The following is a 22,958-nucleotide window of genomic DNA, read 5'->3' on the forward strand; positions in this document are numbered from 1 at the left end:
GAGAGAGAGAGAGAGAGAGAGAGAAAGAGAGAGATGGTAAGGACACCGGGCAGGCTGACAAAATTGGCATCGTTTCCAGTAGATTCTCTTTAAGTACATGTTCCCTTTTTATTTGGAGGAGAGGTGGAGCTTTGTGGGGGGGGGGGGCACAGAGGGAGAAACTTCCAGGCCAACTATAGTTTGTCCTCTGGTTTTGAGAAATTAGTTCCGTTCTGGCTCCAACTTAGGTTCCCTTCTCAGTAAAACAAGAGCCCCGAGTTCACTGTGCCTTTAAGTGCAGTGAAGGGCCATCCATCCTTACTTTGGAATGACCCTTGGGGGCTCCTGCTGCACCCTTCCTGTTACCCAGACACAGAGCCCTGAGGGGAGTTCAGTAAATGCAGTTTTCTCCATCTTGATACGTCATTGCTCAGTTTATCAGTCCTTGTAGATTAGGCCGCTAAGTTGCCAGGCTGGCCACCCCCAATATTAGTGCTGCCTCTGGGGAAGAGGATGCTGACCTCAAGGATGAGCCCTGGGGATGAGCCCTGACCTTTTGGATGAGCCCAAAAGACAGTGTCTTTTGCATAGGAGATTCCAGACTCACCTGCATGGTGGTGGGTGAGCCTTACCTCTCCCTTCTGTTCGAAGTTTTAAGTCCAGGGGAGGCAGCTGGATGGTGGCGTTCCATGGCAGTATTGGTGAGCCTGCTGTAGGGAGTAGGGAGAAAGTCACCTTGCAGTTTGGATCAGTGAAGAAAGGGGAGACAGTCCTTCTAAGGCAGAGGAGTTCTTTGTGGACTGGAAATAGGTTTGGAGGGGGATGGTGGTGGGGAAAGAGGCTGGCAAGGCCCAGATTTTAGAAGGCCTCGAAAGTCATGCTGAGTGTGGTTTGAAGCTGAGATTTTGAACAATCACTTGCTATTATTGATGGCCCCTAGATTCCCCTTCCAATACAAAGAAGCAACATTCCACACTTCCCATCTCGTGCCCTTTCTCACTAAAGCATCTCAGCAACCTGGACGACCTGTCTTCTGTCTTGGACTGGAAAAGGCTCTGCTATCGCCCATGGCCCATGGGAATCTAGATGTTTTCCCTGCTGGGAAGGAGCTCAGTTTTTAAAAATCCAAGAGCTTGTGATGAGATGCAATTTTCTCTTGAAAGCAATTAGTGCCTGCTCATTTCTTTGCACACAGTTGCTTTCAAGAATAAATTCCAAGCTCCATACACTATCCCATAAATCATATCCAAAGACGTCTTTCTCCTTATGCATTTTATTTTTAAACAGGTTCGGACTTTAGCCTCTAAGTAGTGAAGGATCCCAAAGTACAAACTCCCTCCTCATTGTAGATATGAGGGTGTATATATGAAGTTCCAGATGTAATTAGAATCCAATTTATGTTGTTGATGGACTAGTTGGTGCTGCTGCTGGCAAACTCTATGCTGCCATTTCCAGGTGAGAGACAGGTGAGAAAGTACTGGTGCCTCTAGATAATCTGTGGGATTTCAAAAGGAGGATGAGAAGTAGTTAAAACATAGGGACAGCTAAAGGAAGCGAGAGGAGGAGAAGAATGGGGGGAAGAGGAGAGGAGCAATAATTCTAGGGCATTGGAGCACCTTGATGGTGAGGGAGATGGGAGGGGACATAGGGCTTATTCCAAAGTGGGGAAGCCAGGGACCTCAAAAGGAGCCCCCAGAAGCACTAAAATATGACCGTGGTTATTTTGTAATTCTGCTTAAGCCAATTTTGCATCGGGAAGGAGGGCTACTCTGCCCCTAGAACCCAGAACGTGTATATTATCCTTTGTCTATATAATGGGGTACATGGGCTAGCCTGAGAATATACCAACAAGCATAATAAGACTTCCCAGGGAAATTTGTTCTGTTAACTGACTTCTGGGGCACAGAGGACTTGTAACTGGGGCTCCCTGAGTCCCTATTCAGGCAGGCCTTCCTTGGAACATGATGTTGGCATAGGAAGGTAGTTTGCTCAAGAGACAAATTCAAACATCCAAAATGATTCCCCTTTGTATGACTACTGAGCAAGGAGATTCCCAGATATATACAAAGGTTCATCTTGAAGATGTTTGTACACCCATATTCATAGCACCATTATTCATAATAGCTAAAACAGAAACAACCCAAGTGTCCATCAATGGATGGCTGGATAAACAGAATGTGATATGTACATACATACAATAGGATATTATTCAGCCTTAAAAAGGAAGGAAATCCTGATGCAGGCTACAACACGAATGATGCTCGAGGACATTATGCTAAGTGAAATAAACCAGGCACAAAAAGACAAATACGGTATGATTCCACTTATATAAGGTACTTAGAGTGGTCACATCCATAGGGACAGAAAGTAGAATGGCGGTTGCCGAGGGGCTGGGGGCAGGAGGGCATGGGGAGCTGCTGTTTCATGGGTGCAGAGTTTCCATTTCACAATGAAAAGAGTTCTGGAGGTGGTTACACAACATTATGAATGTATTTAACACCACTGAGCTGTACACTTAAAATAATTAAGGTGGTAAATTTTATGATATGTAGATTTTATCACAATAACAAAATACACACGAAAGAGTTTATTTTCAAACCAGTGATACCTGACCAGAGGCCAGAGCAGAGGCCAGAGGAATAGAGAACCTTGCAGTGACTACCTGGGTCTCTTGAATATTCTTCAGGTGGAAGGATGGAACAATTCTTAAAAAAAAAATTAGATTCCATTTATTAAAATGCCACATAGAGCAAAGTTTTCAGGTCTGTGCTGTGCCTTTTGGAAGAATGAAGCCCATGTAAGCAGAAATTCTCCCTTGGACTGGAGGTTTTCCAACTTTCCTCAAAATGGAATGCGGGTGCGGGGGAAGTTAGCATTTCTCGGGAGAATCTGCTTTCAGGAGTCACTGCACATGCTGGCCTGATCCCAGGAGAGCCCAGGTAGTTCAGGGCCCTGAGTGGGAGTCTGGGATTCACAGCCCTCTCTGCCACTTACCAAATAGGAATATTGGAAAAATGATTTAACCTTTCTGAGCCTCAGGCTCCACATCCATAATGAGGGATAGATCAGGGAGCTTTTACTGAATAATAAACTACCTGAAAACATGGTAGCTTAAGACGGCAACCACTTCCTATTTCCCATGATTCTCTGAGTTAGCTGGGCTTCAGGTATACACTGCCGTGGCTGACAGGGGACAGTGTAGGTTGACCTCCCTCCTGGGCCTGTGGCCTCAGCCCCAGGTGGCTGGAATGGCTGGTGTCTTGCCACATCCGGTCCCTCTTCCTCCCGGAGGGTTGACTGTGCTTATCCACATAGCAGTAAAATGGTTCAGAGCTGCACGAGAGGGCGAGCCCTGATGTGCAAGCACTTTTTGAGCCCTTGTTTTGTGTTTGCTAATAATGCCTCATTGGCCAAGGCAAGAGGATGGTCAACGCCAGATTCGAAGGATGGAGAAACAGACTCCACCTCTCAATGGGATGAGGTGCAAAATATTGTGGCTCTTTTCCCCGCCCAGTCTATCACAAAAGATGACAAAATCTACCTCAGGGGGTTATGAGGCTCATTTGAGATAATGCCTAGAAATAAGGTTCTTGGCCGGGTCCTGGCACATAGTAGGCCTTCCACGAATGCAGGTTTCCTTTCCTGCTCCATCTCCTTCTTGATTAAGAACACATCTTTATGAAAGACACAGTGGATCTGTTGACTCTAATTCCATTCTCTTTCAGAACACATGGAAATTGAAGCCATGTGGGGCTTAACAAGAGATCAAATAGTGCCTGAAGCGTCCCAGGGCAGCAGTCGTGTCCCCAGAGTCTGGGCGGCCCCTGTGATGGGGCCTGCCCCGCCTGGTGCTCTGGGCCCCTCTCCTCCCAGACTGCTGCAGGTCGGTCTTTTTTTCATTACAAATTGCTCATAAGCACAGACATCCCCAGATGCCCACATAAAAGCTGGTATTAAAGTTGTGTAATGGTGGTGTGAGCCTTGTTATGATTAGGGCAGCAGTAAGCTGTTCCCCAGAGCTTGGGGCTCCAGTGGGAAAAGCCCTGGGAAGCTGTGCACACTCCCCAGTACAGTCTGATCCCTCCGCCACCCCCAGGAAGGTTGGAGGGGGGAAGATACTGGGCTGTGCGATCTGACGGTGAACCGATGATCAAGAGAATAAGAATTAGCGGGAACAGACACCTGGAGAGAGAAACCCAAGGGACAGAAAAGAAACATTTGAGATTTGCACAGGCCTCTACTGATGAGTGTTTTCTGAAGCACACATACCACAGCATTCGGCACCTGTCAGAATACCATGCCCTACATCTGGATGGCGCTTCCCAGGGACCAACCTTCTCGTTCTCACAGCCCAGTGAGGTTTGCAGGCGCCTTAGCCCCGTTTTACGGATGTGAACACTGAGGCTTTAGACCATGTTGTGATTCATTTCCCAGGAGTGCTCTTCCCTCTGCATCTGGGGGTCCCTCCTGCTCTTTGATCTTGAATGAGCTGTCATCCCTGATGACAGAGCTGAGGAAACGTGAATTAATGACCTCTGGAATATGCAGTCATTAACAAGTACGAGTGTGTGTTGTGTGTGTGATCATACACTGGATAGTAAATCATCCTTGGCCTCTTGCCATTGTAGCATCTAGAGTTCTTACAATGACTGAGGCAAATCACATGATGAGAAGCTATAAAAACCCAAACCTGGAGGCTAAAAGAAGTTGCAAACTAGGAAAGGGGCCACTGCTTCTAAGAAAATCGGTCAGAACCAGAATGGAAGAGAAGTCAAGTGATCAGGTGGAGGCCAGCATTTGGAGGGCTGTGATAATGATAATAATACTCAACATTTATTAGCCCCTTGCTGTATGCCAGAAACTGTGCTAAAGGTTTACATGGATTGTTCCCCATCACTAACACCAGCACCCTGTTCAGCATTACCACCTGTATTCAGTGCTCCCTCAGAGCTGGCTGTTTCTTCCTGGCACCTGGTTGATTATCCTTCCCCACGCCCTTCCTGGAGGCCCGTCTGTGTGACAAGTGTTGACCAATGATTGGTGAATGGAAGTGGTGTGTGTCATTTCTGGGCCAAAGCATTGAAGGAAGAGTCTCTGCAAGGCCCTGCAGAGCCCTGTCCTGTTTGAGGAAGCATGCGGTGGACAGGGGTGACTCCTAGTTGAGACAGCCTGGATCGTTGAGCTTCCATGTGGGGAATAACAGTCTCGGGAGGTGCCTGGACCCGTAGCCAGCTTTGCTTGAATACGAAATAAGCATCTGTTGTCTCAATCTACTGAAATTTGGGGGCTGTTTGTTACTCCAGCCCAATCTAGCATATTCTGCCTCATGGACTTGCCCTGGGCACACAGGTGATAAGTGAGAATACCAGGCTTTGAACCCAGATATGACTCCAGAGCACAAGCTCTTTACTGCTGCAGTGTGACTCCACAAGCCAAAATCATGACCTGTGGGAAGTCCTGAAAGGACTTTTCAAACTGGACGTGACCTGATGACCACAAGGTTTCAGGCAGCCTGACCCGGCTTAGATGTGGAGGATGGGCTGGAGCAGGGAGACCAAGCACGTGGCCCTGGCCCATCAGGTCACCTGAGGTTCGTGCTTCCCCAATATCTGTCTCATGGAGGGGCAGCCGCATGGCCCGCCCTGCCTGGCCTTGTCTCCACTTTTTGTGTGTGTCTCTGGAGGACAGCTGCTTCACCTTGGGAGCAGGGAGGGCAGGACGGGAAGGGGCAGCTGGTGTGCTGGTGGGGGCGATGCTGCCAAGGAGGGGGCAGCGAATTTCTCTGTCTCCCTCCCAGATCCCCCCAGCCCACGGTCCTGACAGCTTACTCAACACTGGCTTACCCTGACTTTCTTCCAGCGGACACCTCCTCTGGGGCCCCACCTTAAAACGAACGCCATGTGCCCAGACAGTTTTGGCCATTCTAATGGGTTTTTGCTGTCTAGTTCAGCCAGATGGTTATGGTATTGGTTTATGGCAGTGTTTCCAAGGCTTGCCTGGACATAAGATTATCTGGGGCCAGAGAGCATACCCTGTCCCCCACCCGCCCCGAGATTCTGATGTCGTGGGTTTGCTGTGGGGCCTTGCGCTCCATGTGCTTAACAAGCCCTCCGGAGGACTTCCTCCTTCTGGCAAGGTTTGGAAACAGTGACTTATGTGGTGCCCAGTCAGATGGAGCTGTTCGGGGAGTGAGGTTATGGGTTACTTTGGCTGTCCTGTGCACAGCATGGAGCCCTTGCTTCTGAACTCCCCTTTGGCCAGAGAAATCCTTTTGTCTGTTTTATTTCTTGACTTTAAGAAGAGTAAGCTTTAGTTTAAAAAAAGAATGATCCAGTCTTTCAAGATGAAAACCCCTGGTTTACTACATACCTCAGGATTCCCTTGGAGAACCCATGTGAGAAATTGCTTTGTGGTCTCCCTTCCAGGAACAGCTATGATTCTTCTGACGAACAGTTTGCTTTTTACCATGGTGACCTTGTCAGTCTTGTAACCGACAGTATCATCCTCTTTGCTCTGGCATCTAGGAAGCACAGAGCCAAACTGACAGTTCCCCTTAGCAAAGATTATCTATAGCCGCTAGGATTCATCTTCTTTTTCTCCCCTCATTTTCCAGTCATTTGCTACAATATCATTTGTATCTTATGTGCATTTCTACATATGTTTTCCACAAATTTTATTTGGAATGAGGTGGGGTAGACATAAATAAAGATAATTCTGGGATAATAATTTTACAGAATCATTGGCTCAGAGTTTCAGCTCGTGGGAACTACAGGAGCTCAGAGAGAGGACAGTCCACCATCCTCCAGGTATCCTGAGGCAAAGAGAGAGGGGAAGTGATACTCTAGGGTCAGGGGACAGAGAGGCAGCTTGAGAGGGAAGCCAGGCATCCTGATGCCGGGCAAATTCTAGTCCTGAGGCACTGCCCGGTGGTTGGGGTGGTGTGGGTGTGGGGGCCCCTCCAACATGGCCGAGTACCCTGCTGCCCAGAAACAACTTTCTTAGCACCCGAGACAGTCAACATTAGGGAGTCCATTCCTCTGGGTCTTGAGAACTAATGTTCAGAGTCTCAGTGAAAGCACAGATATCCCTGGGAGGGAAGCAAGCCTCAGGTGTCTCCCAGTTCCAGGGGAGTCTCAGGAGAGGATGGAGAGCAACATTCCTGGGAAAATGAGTGAGCCAGGCTGTCCCAATGCCTGAGGGGTCAAGCCAGCAGTGGGGTGTGTGTGCTTGAGGTGAAGGAAGCAAAAACTGGCTCTTCCCTAAGAGTTTGGGGCCTCTGTGGGCCTCCTTCAGGCTCGGACTAGGATATGGAAAGAAGAGGAGAAAGATGGGGAAAAGCCCACTTGGCAGCTCTGCCAAAGGCCGACTGGGCAGAGTCCCCCCAGTGCCCTTGAAAAGATTGTGCCCCTGTCCCCTGTGGATGCAGAGAGCACCAGAGTGCTCAGTGGGAGCCTGTGTGGAGGACCTTGAGAGCGAGAACAATGAACTATGGAGGGCAATGTTCCCAGGAGAACTCAGAAGCCATGAAACCTCCTCCACTGATGGTTCAGGTTTGGTTCCTTCTCTAGCCTCTGGGCTCAAAGATCCCATGGCTGCCGGGACCTGAGCCTTGTGGCCTTGTGCCCCTGGTGGGACCCAGCCCCGCGCCGGTCTTTCATGAGACACACGTGGGTGTGCATATGTCTGAGTGTGAGTGTGAGGCCTGGCGGGCAGGCAGAGGCCTGCCGATGTCTGTTACATGGAGAAACATCTGTTTTCTACAGAACATCCATGGTATCAGATGTTTTACTACAAGGAACCCCCTTTTTAAAATAAAACGAAAATGGAACATGGAAATCAAGGTGACCACATTTTAAACGTTTATGGAAGATAAAGGTTTAACCACGAGTCTTTCATCAAATGGAGGATACCAGAAAAAAGTTGAGGGAATACCCTTTGGCTGTCCTCACCTGTGTGGTGACACCTTGCTGAGTCTCACCTCATACAGCATAGGGGCCTCCAGGCAGCTGGGAATATTTAGCAATGTGTCTAAATGCTGGTGCAGAGCAGCCCGGCCATCAGGCCCCGTCTGGCCATGACCACTGGGAGGGAGGGATTTGCTCAAATGAAAAGCCCAGACTCAAGTGTGACAGGCAAACAGCACCCCAGGGTACACAGCCGCACAAGGCTTGCGGCCTCCTCGGGGAGGATGGGCCTCCGACTGGTTCCCAAGCTGTGAGGGTGTGGGCAGGAGAGGCAGGAGGGCCTGGCCTCCTTGCCCCTTTGTTCCTGCTTTCCTGGGATCCAGCAGCGTTGGGCCAGGCCAGGAAGGCCCCTCCACGTCCTCCCTGTGCAAACAGAAGGAGCCAGGGGCTGAGCCTTTTTCTGAATGTGCTCTAGCCTCCCAGAACATACACTTCTTGCCCATTTCAAGGGTTCTTCCTCCCAAGGACTAATGCACACTGGGATTTTAGCACACTTTCTCAGCAGTAAGCTTTTCCCATGTTACAGATGGGAAAATTGTCAGGGGAGGGGGATGTCCCAAACCTCTGGACACAGTTCTGAGGTTGCCTGGCATGCCAGCAGAGAGAAAGGCTGAATTTTCCTGATGAGGACTCATGATGGGCTCCCAGGGTGGCGCCCCTTCTCTCCCCTCTGCATGGTCTTGAGCCGGTCTCTCCTCCTTGGATCTGAAGTAACTTTTCCATTTTAGGGCAATCCCTCATCTTCCTGGACCAACACAGGGACTTATCTCTCTGCCCATCAGCCGCCATGTCCCCTGAAGCACATAAAGTGTAGGATGGAGTGAGGGATCAAGTTGAATTATGTGACCTGCAGTTTACGGTGGGGGCCCTCCAGACATCCGATCCAGTGTCTGAGCTCAGTTACCTCGGCTCTGGCCGAGGCTGATCAGACTTTGGGGAGAGGGGGCGGTTCTTGAGGGAGAGGATGCCGAGGAGGAGGGGAAGGCTGCAAGGGCTGTGAGCTCCGTGCAGCAGCTGGTCATGGGCACACTTTGGGTCTCTGTGGCCTCATCGCTGTTCATCCCTGAGCCGTTCCAGTGATGGGAGGGTGGCTGGAAGAAGGCAGTGAGATGGAGCCACAGGGCGCAGCTTTGGCATGCCGGCAAACTGGGTTTGGGGACCAGAGGTATCATCTCCCTCCCCACCAGCCCTAGGCCAACCCATGGCCATCTTGCTGAGTTAGCAGGAACTAAAACATGAAAGGGTTTTCAAGTGAGGCAGTGAAACCAAAGGTACTTTCTAGACTCACAAACCTTTTACGCTGTCAAATAAACTGGAGGATCCTGCGTGGTCTCCGAGCTCAGTCTTTATTAGAATTGCCACGGCCCAGCTACTCAACAAAGAGTTGCCCACGGAACAATGTTCTGTTTTCTTGGGCACAAGGACATAGGTACATTTGCAAAACACTGAGATGTGCCACTCTGGCCAGGATCCTTCCCCAGGATCCTTGCGGCCCGAGACTGTTTCTGGGAGCCTCGGGTGCATTAGGCCAACACGAAAGGCTTGAGGAACCCTGAAAGCTTCTGCAACCAGGTGTTAGAACTAATCAACTTAGAGCCAGGCCCAAGGTAAGGGTCTCAATAGATGTTTGTTGAATGAGTAACTTTGAATAGGAATCAGGAGACTCAGATCCTCATTCTGGTTCTGTCATTTGCTAAGTGTCTTTAAATAAGACAAAGAACTTCTGAGCCTCGGTTCCTTCTGTCAAAGGGCCCGCAAATACGTGTCCTGGACACCTCCAAGGGCTGTGTTATGTCCTTCGTCTTCAAGTGGACACCTGTGTTACCTTTTGTTTTCAGAGGCTCACCTTGATAAGCAACTGTGTGACCCTTGTTCACACAAAGGCACCCAACCCTTCTCAGACTGGTTTCTGTTCCAGCCAGTGCAGACTCTTCAGGTGAGAGTCATGTGTGTGTGTGTGTGTGTGTGTGTGTGTGGTGTATGTAAACGTGTGTGCTTGGGTATGTGCATGCGTGTGTGATGTGTGTGTGGTGTGGGTAGGGATAGGATACAGTCTCGTTCCAAGGAGAGCGCTTCATTTCCAAGATCTTCTTGGTTCCTCTCAACATTTGTCTTTCTCACCTAGGTCTTGAGCACAGCCCTAGACAGCCACATCTGTCTCCACACCACTCTCTGCCTCTAGCCAGCTGGAATCGGTGTCAGTTCTTCAGGAAGGTGGAACTTCTCTTCTTTGGATCTAGCCTTGTCCTTGTTGGTAATAACAAAATAATGATAGCTCATGGTGTTCTAGAACTTTCCACTGAGAAGCCACTTCTCAGTAATAAAATTGCTGCCAACATCATAGTCACTGTGCTAAGTCCTTTACATGCCACAAACAAATGACTAAGGAAAAAATGTAGCATTGATGAGGAAGGGTTAAACTTCATAATATATAAAGAGCTCTTATGGATCAGTAAAAGGTGTGTCCCAAAAGGAAAGTGGACAAAGAACAAGAATTAACAGTTTGCAAAATCCATCTCATTACTCTCCCCACAGGCCAATCCCTACTTTTAGGATGAGGAGACAGAGGCCAGGAAAGGTTAAGTAACTGAATTTATACAGCTGGTGATCCCAGATAAGAATATGAACACACATGGGTTCAGAACCCAGGCAGGGTTATTATCATTCTCATTTCATAGATGAGAAAGCTAAAAGTTCTGTCTACAGTTGAACCCACACTACTTAAAAGTGTGACCGCTGCTTAGTCCGCTTGTCACTGACTGAAGAAGTGGTGGGCATAGGAATCTGAGAACTGGAATTTGGGTTTGGGGAAGGTGAGCGCTGGGGCGCTTAGGCAGACTGAAGGTAAAAATGGTCAAATGTGGGTTCCGCCTCTCCCATGGTCACTCAGCTGGTGAGTGGCTGAGCCAGGCCTCCAACCCAAGGCCTCTGAACGCAGAGCAGATGCCCTCCACTGTGCCTTGTGAAGGCCCTCGCCTGACTTCGGCTTCCAGCTCAATGGGGCTCCCTGGCATGAGCATGGAGGATCCAGTGAAGGGGAAGATTGATTTTTGCGGCCTCCTGAGTTGTGGTGGGCACCTGATCTGGGGAGATCTCTGATTCCTTGACTCAGAAATTAGCATATAAGTGCAGAAATGTAATAACAAACCAGAGACAAGGTCTCTAACAAACCCAGTAAGGTTTAAGTGTTTCTATTTGTAATCTGAAATGACCTGGCTGTGGGGCCCCTCTTTCTTCAATATGTTTGCTGCTGGCTGCCGAGGGAGACTTCCTGTCTGTATTATTAATATGATATAGGCCTTTGGTTTCCAGTATCATCTCTTTGGAATTTCTATCTCAGACCCTGTGCAAATGAACATAATCCCCTGGCAGGAAAGGCGTTTCGGAGTCCTGGCATCAGATTCGGAGGCTCTGGGCTTCACGTGAGGAACGTGAGGAATGCAGGATGCTGTCACTCTGGGGCTTTCCCTCAGTCAGCACCTCCCCCGCCCTTCCCCCACCTTGAGGGTCTGAGCTGAAATCTGCACCAGCAGCTAAGAAGCACTGGGTGCTCTTGCTGGAAGGGAGGAGCCTGGCCCATGACGGCTGTCATCCAGTGACTCTCCGAAGATAGAGGATGCAGAACAAGTTTCTAAATATCTCAGGATAACTAGAAAGGGTCGGGTGGGTCCCTTTTGAGTTTCTGAGGAGCAGAACAAATCTTTACTCTTTAAATGAGACTGTACTGTACTTCCCACATTTTCCCAAATCATACCACATGTAGAACAGAATAAGTGTTGGCCTTCCTAAGGACAGAGAACAAGGCTACTTCCAGCCAGAGGAAGCTTCTGGTCCCAGGGTCCTGGCTGTCCCAGTGGCTGAGGCCACCCGTAAGCCATTGGCGCCTGCTGAGGCACAATGGCTGGTTGGGAGGCCTGAGTAGAGATACATGGAATGGCCTCACCGAAGACGGTCAGGCTGCCATTTATTTATTTTACATTTTCTCCCAAACAATATGTAGCAGCTGCCCTGTGTCAGGCATCATGTTCGGTGCTGGGGATATTGGGAAGGGCAAAAGCAGGTACATAGCATCCCTGACCTCATAGAGCTGATAGTGAAACCGAGGGAGATAGGCATACGAGTAAGTGGTTCTGTCAACAACTAGCTAAGTGACCCTGAGCAAGTCACTTGACCTCGCTGAGCTTCACTTCCTTCGTCTGTCAAATGAGAAGAAAAAGCATGTACCTTATGGGATTGTCGTGAGGACAGAAGGTCATATTTATTAAACAGCCTAGCCCCGGGACTGGCTGGCAGGAAGCACTTAATAAGTGGGGAAGCATCTGATACACAGTAAAAGGCTGGTACAAGGTTACTAGATAGTTATTCCCCATCTCTTCCTCTGCGTCGCCTGACAATGTTTTTGGGTAGTTTCCCAAAAAGGGACTTTAAACAGTTACATAGAACTGCTTGGGTGGAGTGGGAGGAAGTAGGGATAGGAGGGGGGTGGAGGCTATTGCTGAATATATTGATTGTCCTTTCCTGTTCCTAGAACATTCTAGTTAAAGTAGATAAGGCTGTTGGCAGCTGGAGACTACTGGTCCAAGGTCTCCAAGCTAGTCTAAGCTTGTAATGAAGGGAAGTCTATATTTTTTCCAAGCTTTCCAGGTGGTTTGGATGCCGAGCTGGTTGGAGGAACACTGCGTGGTTGACAGTTTTGGGGGTGACTTTCCTACAGTCACGGGTCACCAGGGTCGAGAGTCATAAATCCTCTGCCAACCATGTGGCAGGTGCTGACTGACCCCAGCCCCCTGCTACAGCTAATTGGATGATGGGTAGGAATCTGGCTGAAACCTGGACAGTTAGTATTCCTTACCCAAAATCTGGAATGAGGATTAAGAAATGGCCTTCTTGGTGAGACTTTTTTTTTTTTTTTTAAGATTTTTATTTATTTATTTATTTGACAGAGAGAGACACAAGCAGGGGGAGGGGACAGGGAGAAGCAGGCTTCCCGCGGAGCAGGGAGCCCGATGTGGGGCTCGATCCCAGGACCCTGAGATCATGACCTGAGCCGAAGGCAGACGCTTAACGACTGAGCCACCCAGGCGCCCCGGCGAGACTTTTTAACAAAGGAAAAATATAAATTTAGGACCAGCAAGGAAGGCTTTTTCCCACTATATGGACTGAGTTAGCCGAGAGACAAGAATGGAGTCATTGGTAGAGGAAGAACGAGCCCAGGTTATCGATGGCTTTCCTTTTCCTGATCCCAGTCCCTCTCTTAGGCTCGGCTGCTCCTACCCTCAGGTTCTGTACCTGTGTATTTATGTTAGCGTGAGTTGCTTTCTATCTCTGGCAAACCAGCACATTTCCCATTAATAAAAGAAGGGGAACCTATTTCATTTACTATAAAGAAACAGGGTTTGGAGGGTGAAGTGATTGAACCAGGAGTCCAGAATTCATGTAGTTAAGTTCAGGGTATTCAATCCGTATCATTTCACTTAAACTAATTTTCAGCACAGCGTAGTCTCAACCTTGGACCTGAAACTTTTATGATCTGCTTCTTATACGTGAGAAATTGAGTGTCCTCTCCAACATCCCGGCCTGCATCCTGCACTGGGGATGATGATAGTCACTTACTTTGCACAATGCTGTACAGTTTACAAAGCCCAAGCCCCATTTATAAGATACCATGCACACAACTGTTTGATTTGTTTATTTTGTGCATCTGCTGTGTTCTGAGCATTGAGCTTTGTGCTATCTTATTTTATTTATTTTATTTTTTTAAAGATTTTATTTATCTATTTGAGAGAGAGTATGTGTTTGTGTGTGTGTGCATGAGTGGGGGGAGGAGCAAAGGGAGAGGGACAAGCAGACTTTGTGCTGAGCACAGATCCCCATGCAGGGCTCAATCCCACGACCCCGAGATTATGACCTGAGCTGAAACCTAGAGTCCGATGCTCAACGGACTGAGCCACCCAGGCACCCCGCTATGGGCTATTTTAAATGGTCTTTTCGTTCACAGAGGGCTCCTGCTCTAAATAAACTTCACAGTCGGCATTTTCCCCTGCGTGGTTGATAGCACTAAGGAAAATGGGTTTAAATTACAAGAGAAGGTAGCTCTAATCAGCAATGGAGGAAGAAGAAATGGAGGTAAGGGGATGGGATTATGTACCCAGAAATCTTCGAGAACAGAAGTGATATGATCAAGATGTATGCTTGTCTGATGGCAGAGGCTGAAGCCCTGACTCTGGGGTTTTTTCCCAGTCCTGGGCTTTCATGTTTCCAACTGGTAAAGTGATCAGGTGAGGACACAGCGCAGACGCACTGTCTCCGAGGGACCAGTTTACATGGCAGTAGCCCAGTTTGGGTTCCTGTTCTCACTGAAGCTGTTTCCTAATCCATAAAATGGGGTTGATAACACTTCCGGTATATGAGTCAGGGTTCTTCAGAGAAGTAGAACTAACCGTATTTTAAGGAATTGCTCATGTGATGGTACAAGTTCAAATCCCAAATCTGGAGAGTAGGCCTGCAGGCTGGAGGCCCAGGGGAAGAGTTTCAGTCCAAGCGCAAAGAAGGTCTGCCGGCGCAATTCCTTCTTGCTCACACGAGGTCGCTCTTTGTTCCATTAAGTCTTCCCACTGATTGGACAAGGCCCACCCGTGTTATGGAGGGTACTTTCCTTTACTCAAAGTCCGCTGATGTAAACGTTCATCTCATCCAAAGGACACCTGCACAGAAACATCCAGAATAATGTTAGACCCAATGTCTGGGCACCATGTCCAGTAAAGTTGACACAAAGAATTAACGATCGTGACATGTCTCATAGGACAGGCCTGGCGATTTAATTAGGCAGGAAATGTAAGACGTGGCTTGTAAATGGTAAACTGCTCTATCTGAGAGAGTGGGGAGCTCTGAGAGTTCCTCCACTCCCATAAGCAAGAACGTCCTGGCACACGGAGGGTTAAGGAGCCCTGCCTCCACTGGGTTTTCCACCTGCTATCTGAACTGTCACTACCCCCTCCAACCCTCAGGTGAGGAGGGACTGGAGCCTGGGGGTGGGGGTGGGGGGAGAAGCTCTGAAGCTGCCTGACACCGGATACTTCCTTCCTGCCTGGATTAGAGTCATCTTGTCAATATCATGTCAGTGTTTACCAAATTAACAAATGGACTTCAAGTTAAACACTGGGCGATTTGTGAGATGGATTTTTTAAAAATGTGACCCGGCTCAGGAGATCACTCACAGGTGATGGGCTGTTTGCCTTTTTTTTGGACTCCTGGCCTTTAACGTCATGTCACTTTAAATTGGTTTTCATGGAAAACTGCCTCCCTGCCATTCCTCGGCCTCCACACAGAGCCTCCGGGCAGGCATTTCTGTGCACAGCTGGAGCCTTGCCTCGCTGTGGGGCAAACTTCTTTCTTCTGGGCCCAACAGAGACAAATCTCCTCTGGTCGGTGGCTCCAGGATGGAAAATAAAGTGTGTGGAAACACTTCACTCCCCACCAGGAATTTCTACCCACAGAGCAGGGCCAAGCGGGGCAGAGCAGGGTTTCTAGGCAGTCAGGACGGTGTGCTAGTGAGTGACAAAGAAAGCAGAGGTTTCTCTGGACGGTGTGGGTGTTCCTTTTGCGTCTAGATGTTGGCGGCACGTCCACCGCAAGATTCCCGGCGAAACGACTGCCACTGGTGGCTGAGAGGCTGCCTCGGTGGGTCAAGCCTGCTCTGCTCGAGGGACGTGCTGACTTAAGTGCCCCGCAACGGTGGGGGACATCTTGACCCCAAGGAGACAGGCTGCTGGGAGAAGCGGGCCTTGGCGTAAACAAAGCGATGCAGGTCTTTGGTATGTTTTCTCACTGAGCTTCATTTTTGAAGCCTAGTAATTTTTAAATGCTATTTACTTTGGAAAGACGTGAAAAGAAGAGAAAGAAGCAGGTTTCAGCGCCTTCACTGTGTGCCCTGCTGTAGTTGTTTCTGTAAGGCAGCAAAGCAGCCGTTTGAAAAGTGAAAGACTTAGGTCAATTATTTTTCTTTCCTTGGCTTAGTGGACAGCAAAGCTGGTTTAACTGAATTGACCAGTTGTTTGATGAATCAATCAATCAGCAAATATTTGTTCTGTGAGGCCTGTGAGCAAGGCACTCACTATTTGATTAAATTGTTTGATGAAACAGAACAAATAGACCTGTCTTCTAGACCCCTTGCAGACAGTCGAGCTGTGTGCAGCTAATTACTCTACCACCTCTAATTACAGATACACGCTCAAACTGAGCTCTTTTCCTTGAACCAAAAGTTAATCCTGAAAATCTGGTAATGCAATTACTATGCTTGTTTCAACAAGCTAGAGAGAGGGGGAGGGAGAGAAAGAGAGGGAGAGAGAATATGAATATGCCCCATTTATGCAGCCCTAAAATGAGGGGGAGTTACAAAAGACTTTTAGATACAAGGGAAAATGGAAGTCTGTAATTGAGGATGATTTGGTGTCCAAGTCGGCTTTGAAAAGGAGCCGGAACCAACTTTCCTAAGTGGCATTTAATGTGCTCCCATGGGTTTAGTTTTTCATTAGCTTAGTTTTTAATCGATGTCACAACTCAAAGTCAGGACCGTATTTCCAGAAGGAGGAAAGAATGAAAACACTTAGGAAACACACAAAACAACCAAAAGACTCTAAACCACAACAGTGAAAAAACATGTCTTTTCTTCTAAACATCATTTTAGCATGAGGCAAACTGATCTGTCAGATATGCTTGTCATATCCACATATTTTATAATCCAATATGTTCAGGCAAGAATTTTGGCACAACCTGCCAACAGCAATCCTGAACTTTTCTTGACACTTTAAAGAGCACGGAATATGTCGAGGGGGTTGGATTTGGGGGAGGCCTTAACTCTTTCATTCAGCATCTAAGGGTCCTTCGGAATAAGTATCACCTAAGAACAGTCCCAGAGGAGGACCTGCCACGGGGATAGGTGATGACCAGCCTTGAGCTCCGACAAGTGAGTTTTAAACCTGACCCTCTCTCAGAGGTGACCTCACTTGGAATAGCATTGAATTCAGTGCAATTCATGGAATCACAGAGTTGCATGGGACTGTTTGGATGGTCGGATCCAGTGGTTCTCTATCTTGGCTGTACATCAGAAACACCTGGAATGCTAAAAAAAAGGAGGGGGGGAACAAAAACTGATGTCCCATCCCACCCAACACTACTCAAGCAAAAGCCCTGGGGTAGGCCCTGGGTATTGAGACTTTTTCTAAGTTCGCACATGACTCTAATGTGATGCTAGGGTTGAGAACCACAGTCCAACCTCCCATTTTACAGATAAGAAAACTGAGGTTCCAAGATGGAGGTGACTGCCCGTCTCAGGCCCAGGCCTTGTATCCAGGTCCCAGTTAACTTGGTTCCCTAGGTGGTTGTTGAGCTCCAGCAGAGTGTTTAATCCTGCCCCTGGGCACGATGGGGTTACAAAAGGAACTGGAGCCTGGCCCCTGCCCCCAAGTAGCATACAGCCCCGGTGGGGTGGCAGAACTAACAAGCAAAGCAGTCAAACGGACACTGGAGGGCAATGTCGAGAGAAGAGTGGAGCTTCGTAACATCAGATGCCAAGTCCAGACTAACATGTTCTGGAAGAGATGCCCACAAGGCCGGGTGGGGTAGAGGGAAGCATTGTTGGAGTCAGAAACCTCCAGGCAGAGCTCAGCAGGAGGAGATGTGGCCCGTGAAGGGAGGAGAAGGTGCTTTCCAGGGGGAAGAGCTTAGGTGACCACTTAGAGGTCAGAATGAGTGATGTGTGGGTCGTGTGCTTTGGTGGCCCTTGCTGGAAAGAGGCTAGGACTTGAGAGAAGTATGTGGGGCACGAGGAGGGATTCAGGGAGAGAGGCTGTGTGCCAGTGGGGGAGCTCCACAGCCAAGTTAAAGGGTAACTGCTGCCCCACACGGAGGGATGACCCTGAAGGTTAAAACTAAAAAATAGAAGGGACTCAACATGAAGGTATCTTTGGTGAGAAACCCTGTTCTGATTGGTTGGTGCCCAAGTCATACCAATAGTTAAATATTTTGAAGAGCTCCCCTGTGCATCCTTGACCCTGTTGTACCAGGTCCCTAGGGAATGTAATCTTGAGCGGTGTACTTTGGCAAATCCTGAGCCGCTGCAGGGAAGAGGCAGCTGAAGCCCAGTAACTGTTCGTGGGGGTGGGTGTGGTGGGCATCCAGAGACAGGTGGGTGAAGGGAGGCTTCACGTCAATGTGAAGAAACGCTCCATGTTCTCAGAAATTCAGCCTGCGGCCTCTGCTGCCACTCATAACAGTGAATAGACCGTGAGATTGGTGGGACCTCTCCTCTGTTGCCCACATCTTCTCACTGAGGCTCCCCATGCCTTGTCTTCTCTTCCCCTGGATTCTTGCATGGTTATCTGCTTCCTCCCTTGATTCAATGGATCAAACTTGCCTTTACTGCACTTTGTATAAGAGCAGGCCCAGAGGGCAGCATCTTGGGCCGAGCATCTCAGGCCAAGAAGGAGATTTTAGATGGGAAAGGAAGATGGGGTTTTGGTACCAGATGTCCCTTCCTTCAGAGCCATTTTGCTCAGAGCCCCTTAGGACCCCACGGGAAGACAGACATTCTTCTTGGGTCCACCTCCAGCTATGCTGCCTCCTTTCACATCACACATTTGTCACTTGATTATTGTCTCCTCCATTTGCTTTCTCAGTGGGTACAACTACTAAGAAGCCACTCCTGTTCTATAGAAGTTGGTTCTACCACAGTACTGTGTATGCCTTGGAAAGCCTCTGGGATCCCTGTCCTCTGAGCCCACTGTAGGAATCCCTCCTGAATTCCATTTTGCATAACTTGGTTCTATTATTGAAGCCAGCTCAAAATTCCCACCTGCCAAAAAGTGGAAGAGAATAAACTAAGGATGGCATGGCCATCTTGGATTTGTCTTCATAAGAAAGGGTTTCTTTTTCTTTGTTCACGTTCCTTGTGCTTTAGCTCTGGAAGTGCATAGCTGCAAGACACATTTGAGATCACTTGATCCAGCCCTTTCATTCTATAGTCAGTGTAGATGAATGGCTAAGAAAAAAGGGCCTGTTGTCATTAATAACTGGGTTTGAATCTTGGTCCCACAACGTTGAAGTTGCCTGACCCTGGGCACATAACTTAACCTCCTTGAGCAGCTGTAATAATGATTCTCTTTTCATTGGGTCGTAACCATATTTAAAGAAGATGATCCATATGATGTGCTTAGAACAGAGCCTGCCATATAAATATTATTTTTTTTTAATTTATTTATTCATGAGAGACAGAGAGAGAGAGAGAGGCAGAGGGAGAAGCAGGCTCCCAAGGAGCAGGGAGCCCGATGTGGGACTCGATCCCAGGACCCTGGGATCATGACCTGAGCCGAAGGCAGACGCTTAACCATCTGAGCCACCCAGGTGCCCCTAAATATTATTTTTTTATTATTGCTATAAATGAAGAACTTGAGGCATGGACATATTTCTTAGTCTTACTGGAAACTAGATAATGGGAACTATTTTGTAACTTTTCATGTTAGTTAAGTGCTTCTTGAACTTTTCACCAAAGCATCCCTAATATCAGAGAAGAGTAGAAACATAAACCCAAGGAATCTCGGGGCTTAGCTCCGTCCCATAAGAGTTAAACGTCTTGGACTTCTGCGTTATCTGAAACAATGCATGCAAATTCTGCCTTTTATTTCTTAATGTGTCTGTGCTTGTTCCAATCCAGAAATTGTGGTTTCCCCCTCAAACTCTTTATCTCTGTAAAATCAACTCTCCTAAACGTAAGTGATGCTTACTCACTGGATGGTGAGCATGTCTAAGAAGTGCGTCGCTCCAGTCTGAGGGACATGAAATTAGTCACGGGGCATCTTAAACAGCAGTGACTGCTCCGAGAAGGATGGGACTTGAGATCTCGTGTGAGAGCAGGAGGGAGGAAGTCACACAGAAGCAGCGCCTCCTCCCCGGGAAGGGGTGAGGCCAGCTGTGTGAGATGATAACTTCATCCCTGAAAGCTGGCAGCTTTTTGTTCTCGGCAGACCCAGAGGCCCCTCTGTGGGACTCTCTGGGCTCCAGACTGGGGGATCTGGTCCCGCCATGCCCCGGGGAGGCCGCAGTCTGAAAGATGTAGCGTGCCTTGGTGCCTCGAGGCAGATTGTGTGCTGAAATGGAGGCGAGACAGACTGTCAGCGTGGAAACCATGTGGTGACAGCTTCCTTCACCCTCCAGACCTGTCAGCTCACGGGGGAACTGACAGGCCTCAACTAATAAGGTAAACAAAGGCTTTAGAGCATGGGGGAGGAATGCTGGAATTCCTTCTTTAATGTTTCCCTATTCATAACATGTCATAGAGTTAACGCCCGGCCCCGTGGAGGTAGCACTTCCTGGTTTTTAAGATCTCCCAAGCGTGGTGAGAGAGAGGCCGGAAGCACCGAGGCCGAGCTTATAGCCAGAGCAGCTCTGTCATAGCTGGCTCGACATCTGGCTGCTTCTTTAGGAAGTCCATGGCTCCCGAGGTTGCGTGTGTGAGGGTAAATCCAGACACTAGGCTGGTGGTCGAGGCCTGGTCACGGCCGTGGCCCAGCTTTGTCTCCCTCTGCTCCAGTGTTCCCAACACTCACCTTTCTCATCCCCGAAGTGCAGCTCCAGTCATCTCTGTCGATCTGGACAACTTCCAGGAAAAGCCACCTCAGCTTTGCCTCCTTAGAGGTCTCGCCGGTGTGCACGCTCCCAATTGACTCTAGAAAAGCCTCCTGCTTTTTTGGATCAAATCCCATCCTACCTTGAATGTTTCTGTGTCCTGGGCCTCTTTCCTATCCACCTACCCGCACTCCCACTTGCAAGGCAGACCCCCTTTGCAGGGCTAGAATGGCAGTAATACAGTATTTCTGTGCCATTACTTAAAAAGACAAATGGCCTGTTAGCCTTTTAGGATGTAATTTAAAAGCCATTTTTCTAGTGGTAATAACTGGAAATGGACTTCCGCTAAAGGCCAGTATGACTTCCTTCCAGGAGCAAGGGATCTGCTAATGGTGACCAGTTGGCCACGGCTGTTTTCAGATTTACCCACTATTTCCACTGGAAGGCTCAGAGAGCAGGGGAATGGCATTTTGAGGGGACCGTGAGCTCACAGAGGGCTTTGAAGAAAGGCAGGCGCCTTTTTCTGGAACCATACAGCTGCTGTTGTTTGTCTTATGGACTGAGAGGACCAGGAATAAAAATGGGCTTAGAGGGATGGGGATCATGGTGTTTTTAACAACCAAATCTCACCAATCAGAACTCTCGAAATCTGGAAAGGTTGGGGTTCCTCTTTGCCCTCTGTTTAAGAATCTGCAGGCAAATTTGAGTTATCTGGCTTTGGTGCCCCTCAGAAGTGACATTTCTCAGACAACTGTGGCTTTTTCCTGTAGACAGCGAAGCTTTTATTTTAACCATTCAGGATAGACAGTCTTCAAGAATATATTACCTGTGCTTCTTCAATAGAATTGTTGCAGAGACATTAAGTGTTCGTTGATGATGCAGGGCCATTATTTTGAATGTCAGTTTTAAAGACTTTGTCTTCCCTTTGCTATTTTTTTGTTCATTATATGCTATTTTACAATTCCATCACCTCATCTATCTTGGTATTTAATATACATTTACTTCTTATTCAGTGAGAAAAAAAGTGATGGAAAAATCCCAAATGGTAAAATACATGATGATGTGTTCACTGAATGAGTTCCTCTGTGACCTTTGAAAAGGATGTAGAAAACCATTGATACAGACATTGGAATATTGAAAAGAAGTCTGTGGTATGTCATTAAGTGTAACAGTGGGCTGCTAACCACTGTGTACATTAGGATGGCCCCTATGCCTAGGGAATCCTGGTGAGCTCGGACTCTAGACTGTCCAGATCTACAAACGAGGACACCAAACTGCTTAGCCTCGGATGGAAGTTCTGTGCATTCAGGTAAAGGATTGCAGATAAAGGAAGCAACGTTTACGCATCACCTACCATGTGCCAGATGCTATTTTAGGAGCTTTCACATATCGTCTTTATTAATCCTGATAATCACACTCTGAGGTTATCTTGCTCCATAGCTGAGGAGGCTAAAGGGAAGAAGTTGTGTAGGGGGCTCAGGTTCACACAGATGAAAAACAGTGGAGGTAGGAGTGGAACATAAATACAATGGACTCCGAAGCCCCTGTCCTTTTTACTATACATTCCCAGTTATCTGTTGCCTCAGGAACACTCCATGGTACGTGATGAACAACCACAAAACCTAAACAGCATACAACAATAAGTACATATTACTCACCCCTCTGAGGTCCACTGGGAGTCGGCCAGGCGCCTCTGTTGTTCACGCACATGTCTGGTGGTTGACGGGCCTCTGGTTGATCTAGGCTGGTCTGGTCCCGGGCACCTGGGAGGCTCGGTTCTGCTCCATGTGCCTCTCTGCCTTCGGCAAGCTAGCTTGGGCATGTTCTTGCCACAGTGACACAGGTGGAAGAGAGCAAGAGGAATCCCACAGGCCCCTGCAGCCAGGCTGGGAGGGGAACACAGTCGTTGCTATCGGCTGAACGAAGGCGCGTGGGCAGACTCAGAGTCAAGGAAGGGGAAATCGACTCCACTCCTCTTACGGAAGGGACTACAAAATTATGTGGCAAAGGGAAAGGTGCAGAAGTGGGGGCCCCCACAGCAATTAGCCACGTAGAACAAGCTGCCTTTGAACACCAAGCAGGTGTTCTAAGAGCTTCGTCTGGGCATCCCACCTCACCTTCTTGAGGTTTTGGTGAAGTATGTGTGTGGGTGGAGTGGGGACAGCAAATTTGGGGGGTGAAGAAGGGAGGCAGATCTATGTTTAACCAAAATAATGTCATTCCATAGTATGTTAGTGACTATAATGAGGGAAAACGTGTTCCATCCTTGTGTTCTATCATTCCAGGCTCTTTTGTAACACAGGGGTACACCCTGGGACTCTTAAGGAAGGAGGGCATTTTTGTTGTTGTGTGTTACTTCCGTCCCTACATTCAGCGGACACAGATTCATGACCC

The sequence above is a fragment of the Mirounga leonina genome, unplaced genomic scaffold (assembly GCF_011800145.1).
Source record: "Mirounga leonina isolate KUSES-001 unplaced genomic scaffold, KU_Mleo_1.0 Mir_125, whole genome shotgun sequence".
In the NCBI taxonomy this organism is placed as follows: Eukaryota; Metazoa; Chordata; class Mammalia; order Carnivora; family Phocidae; genus Mirounga; species Mirounga leonina.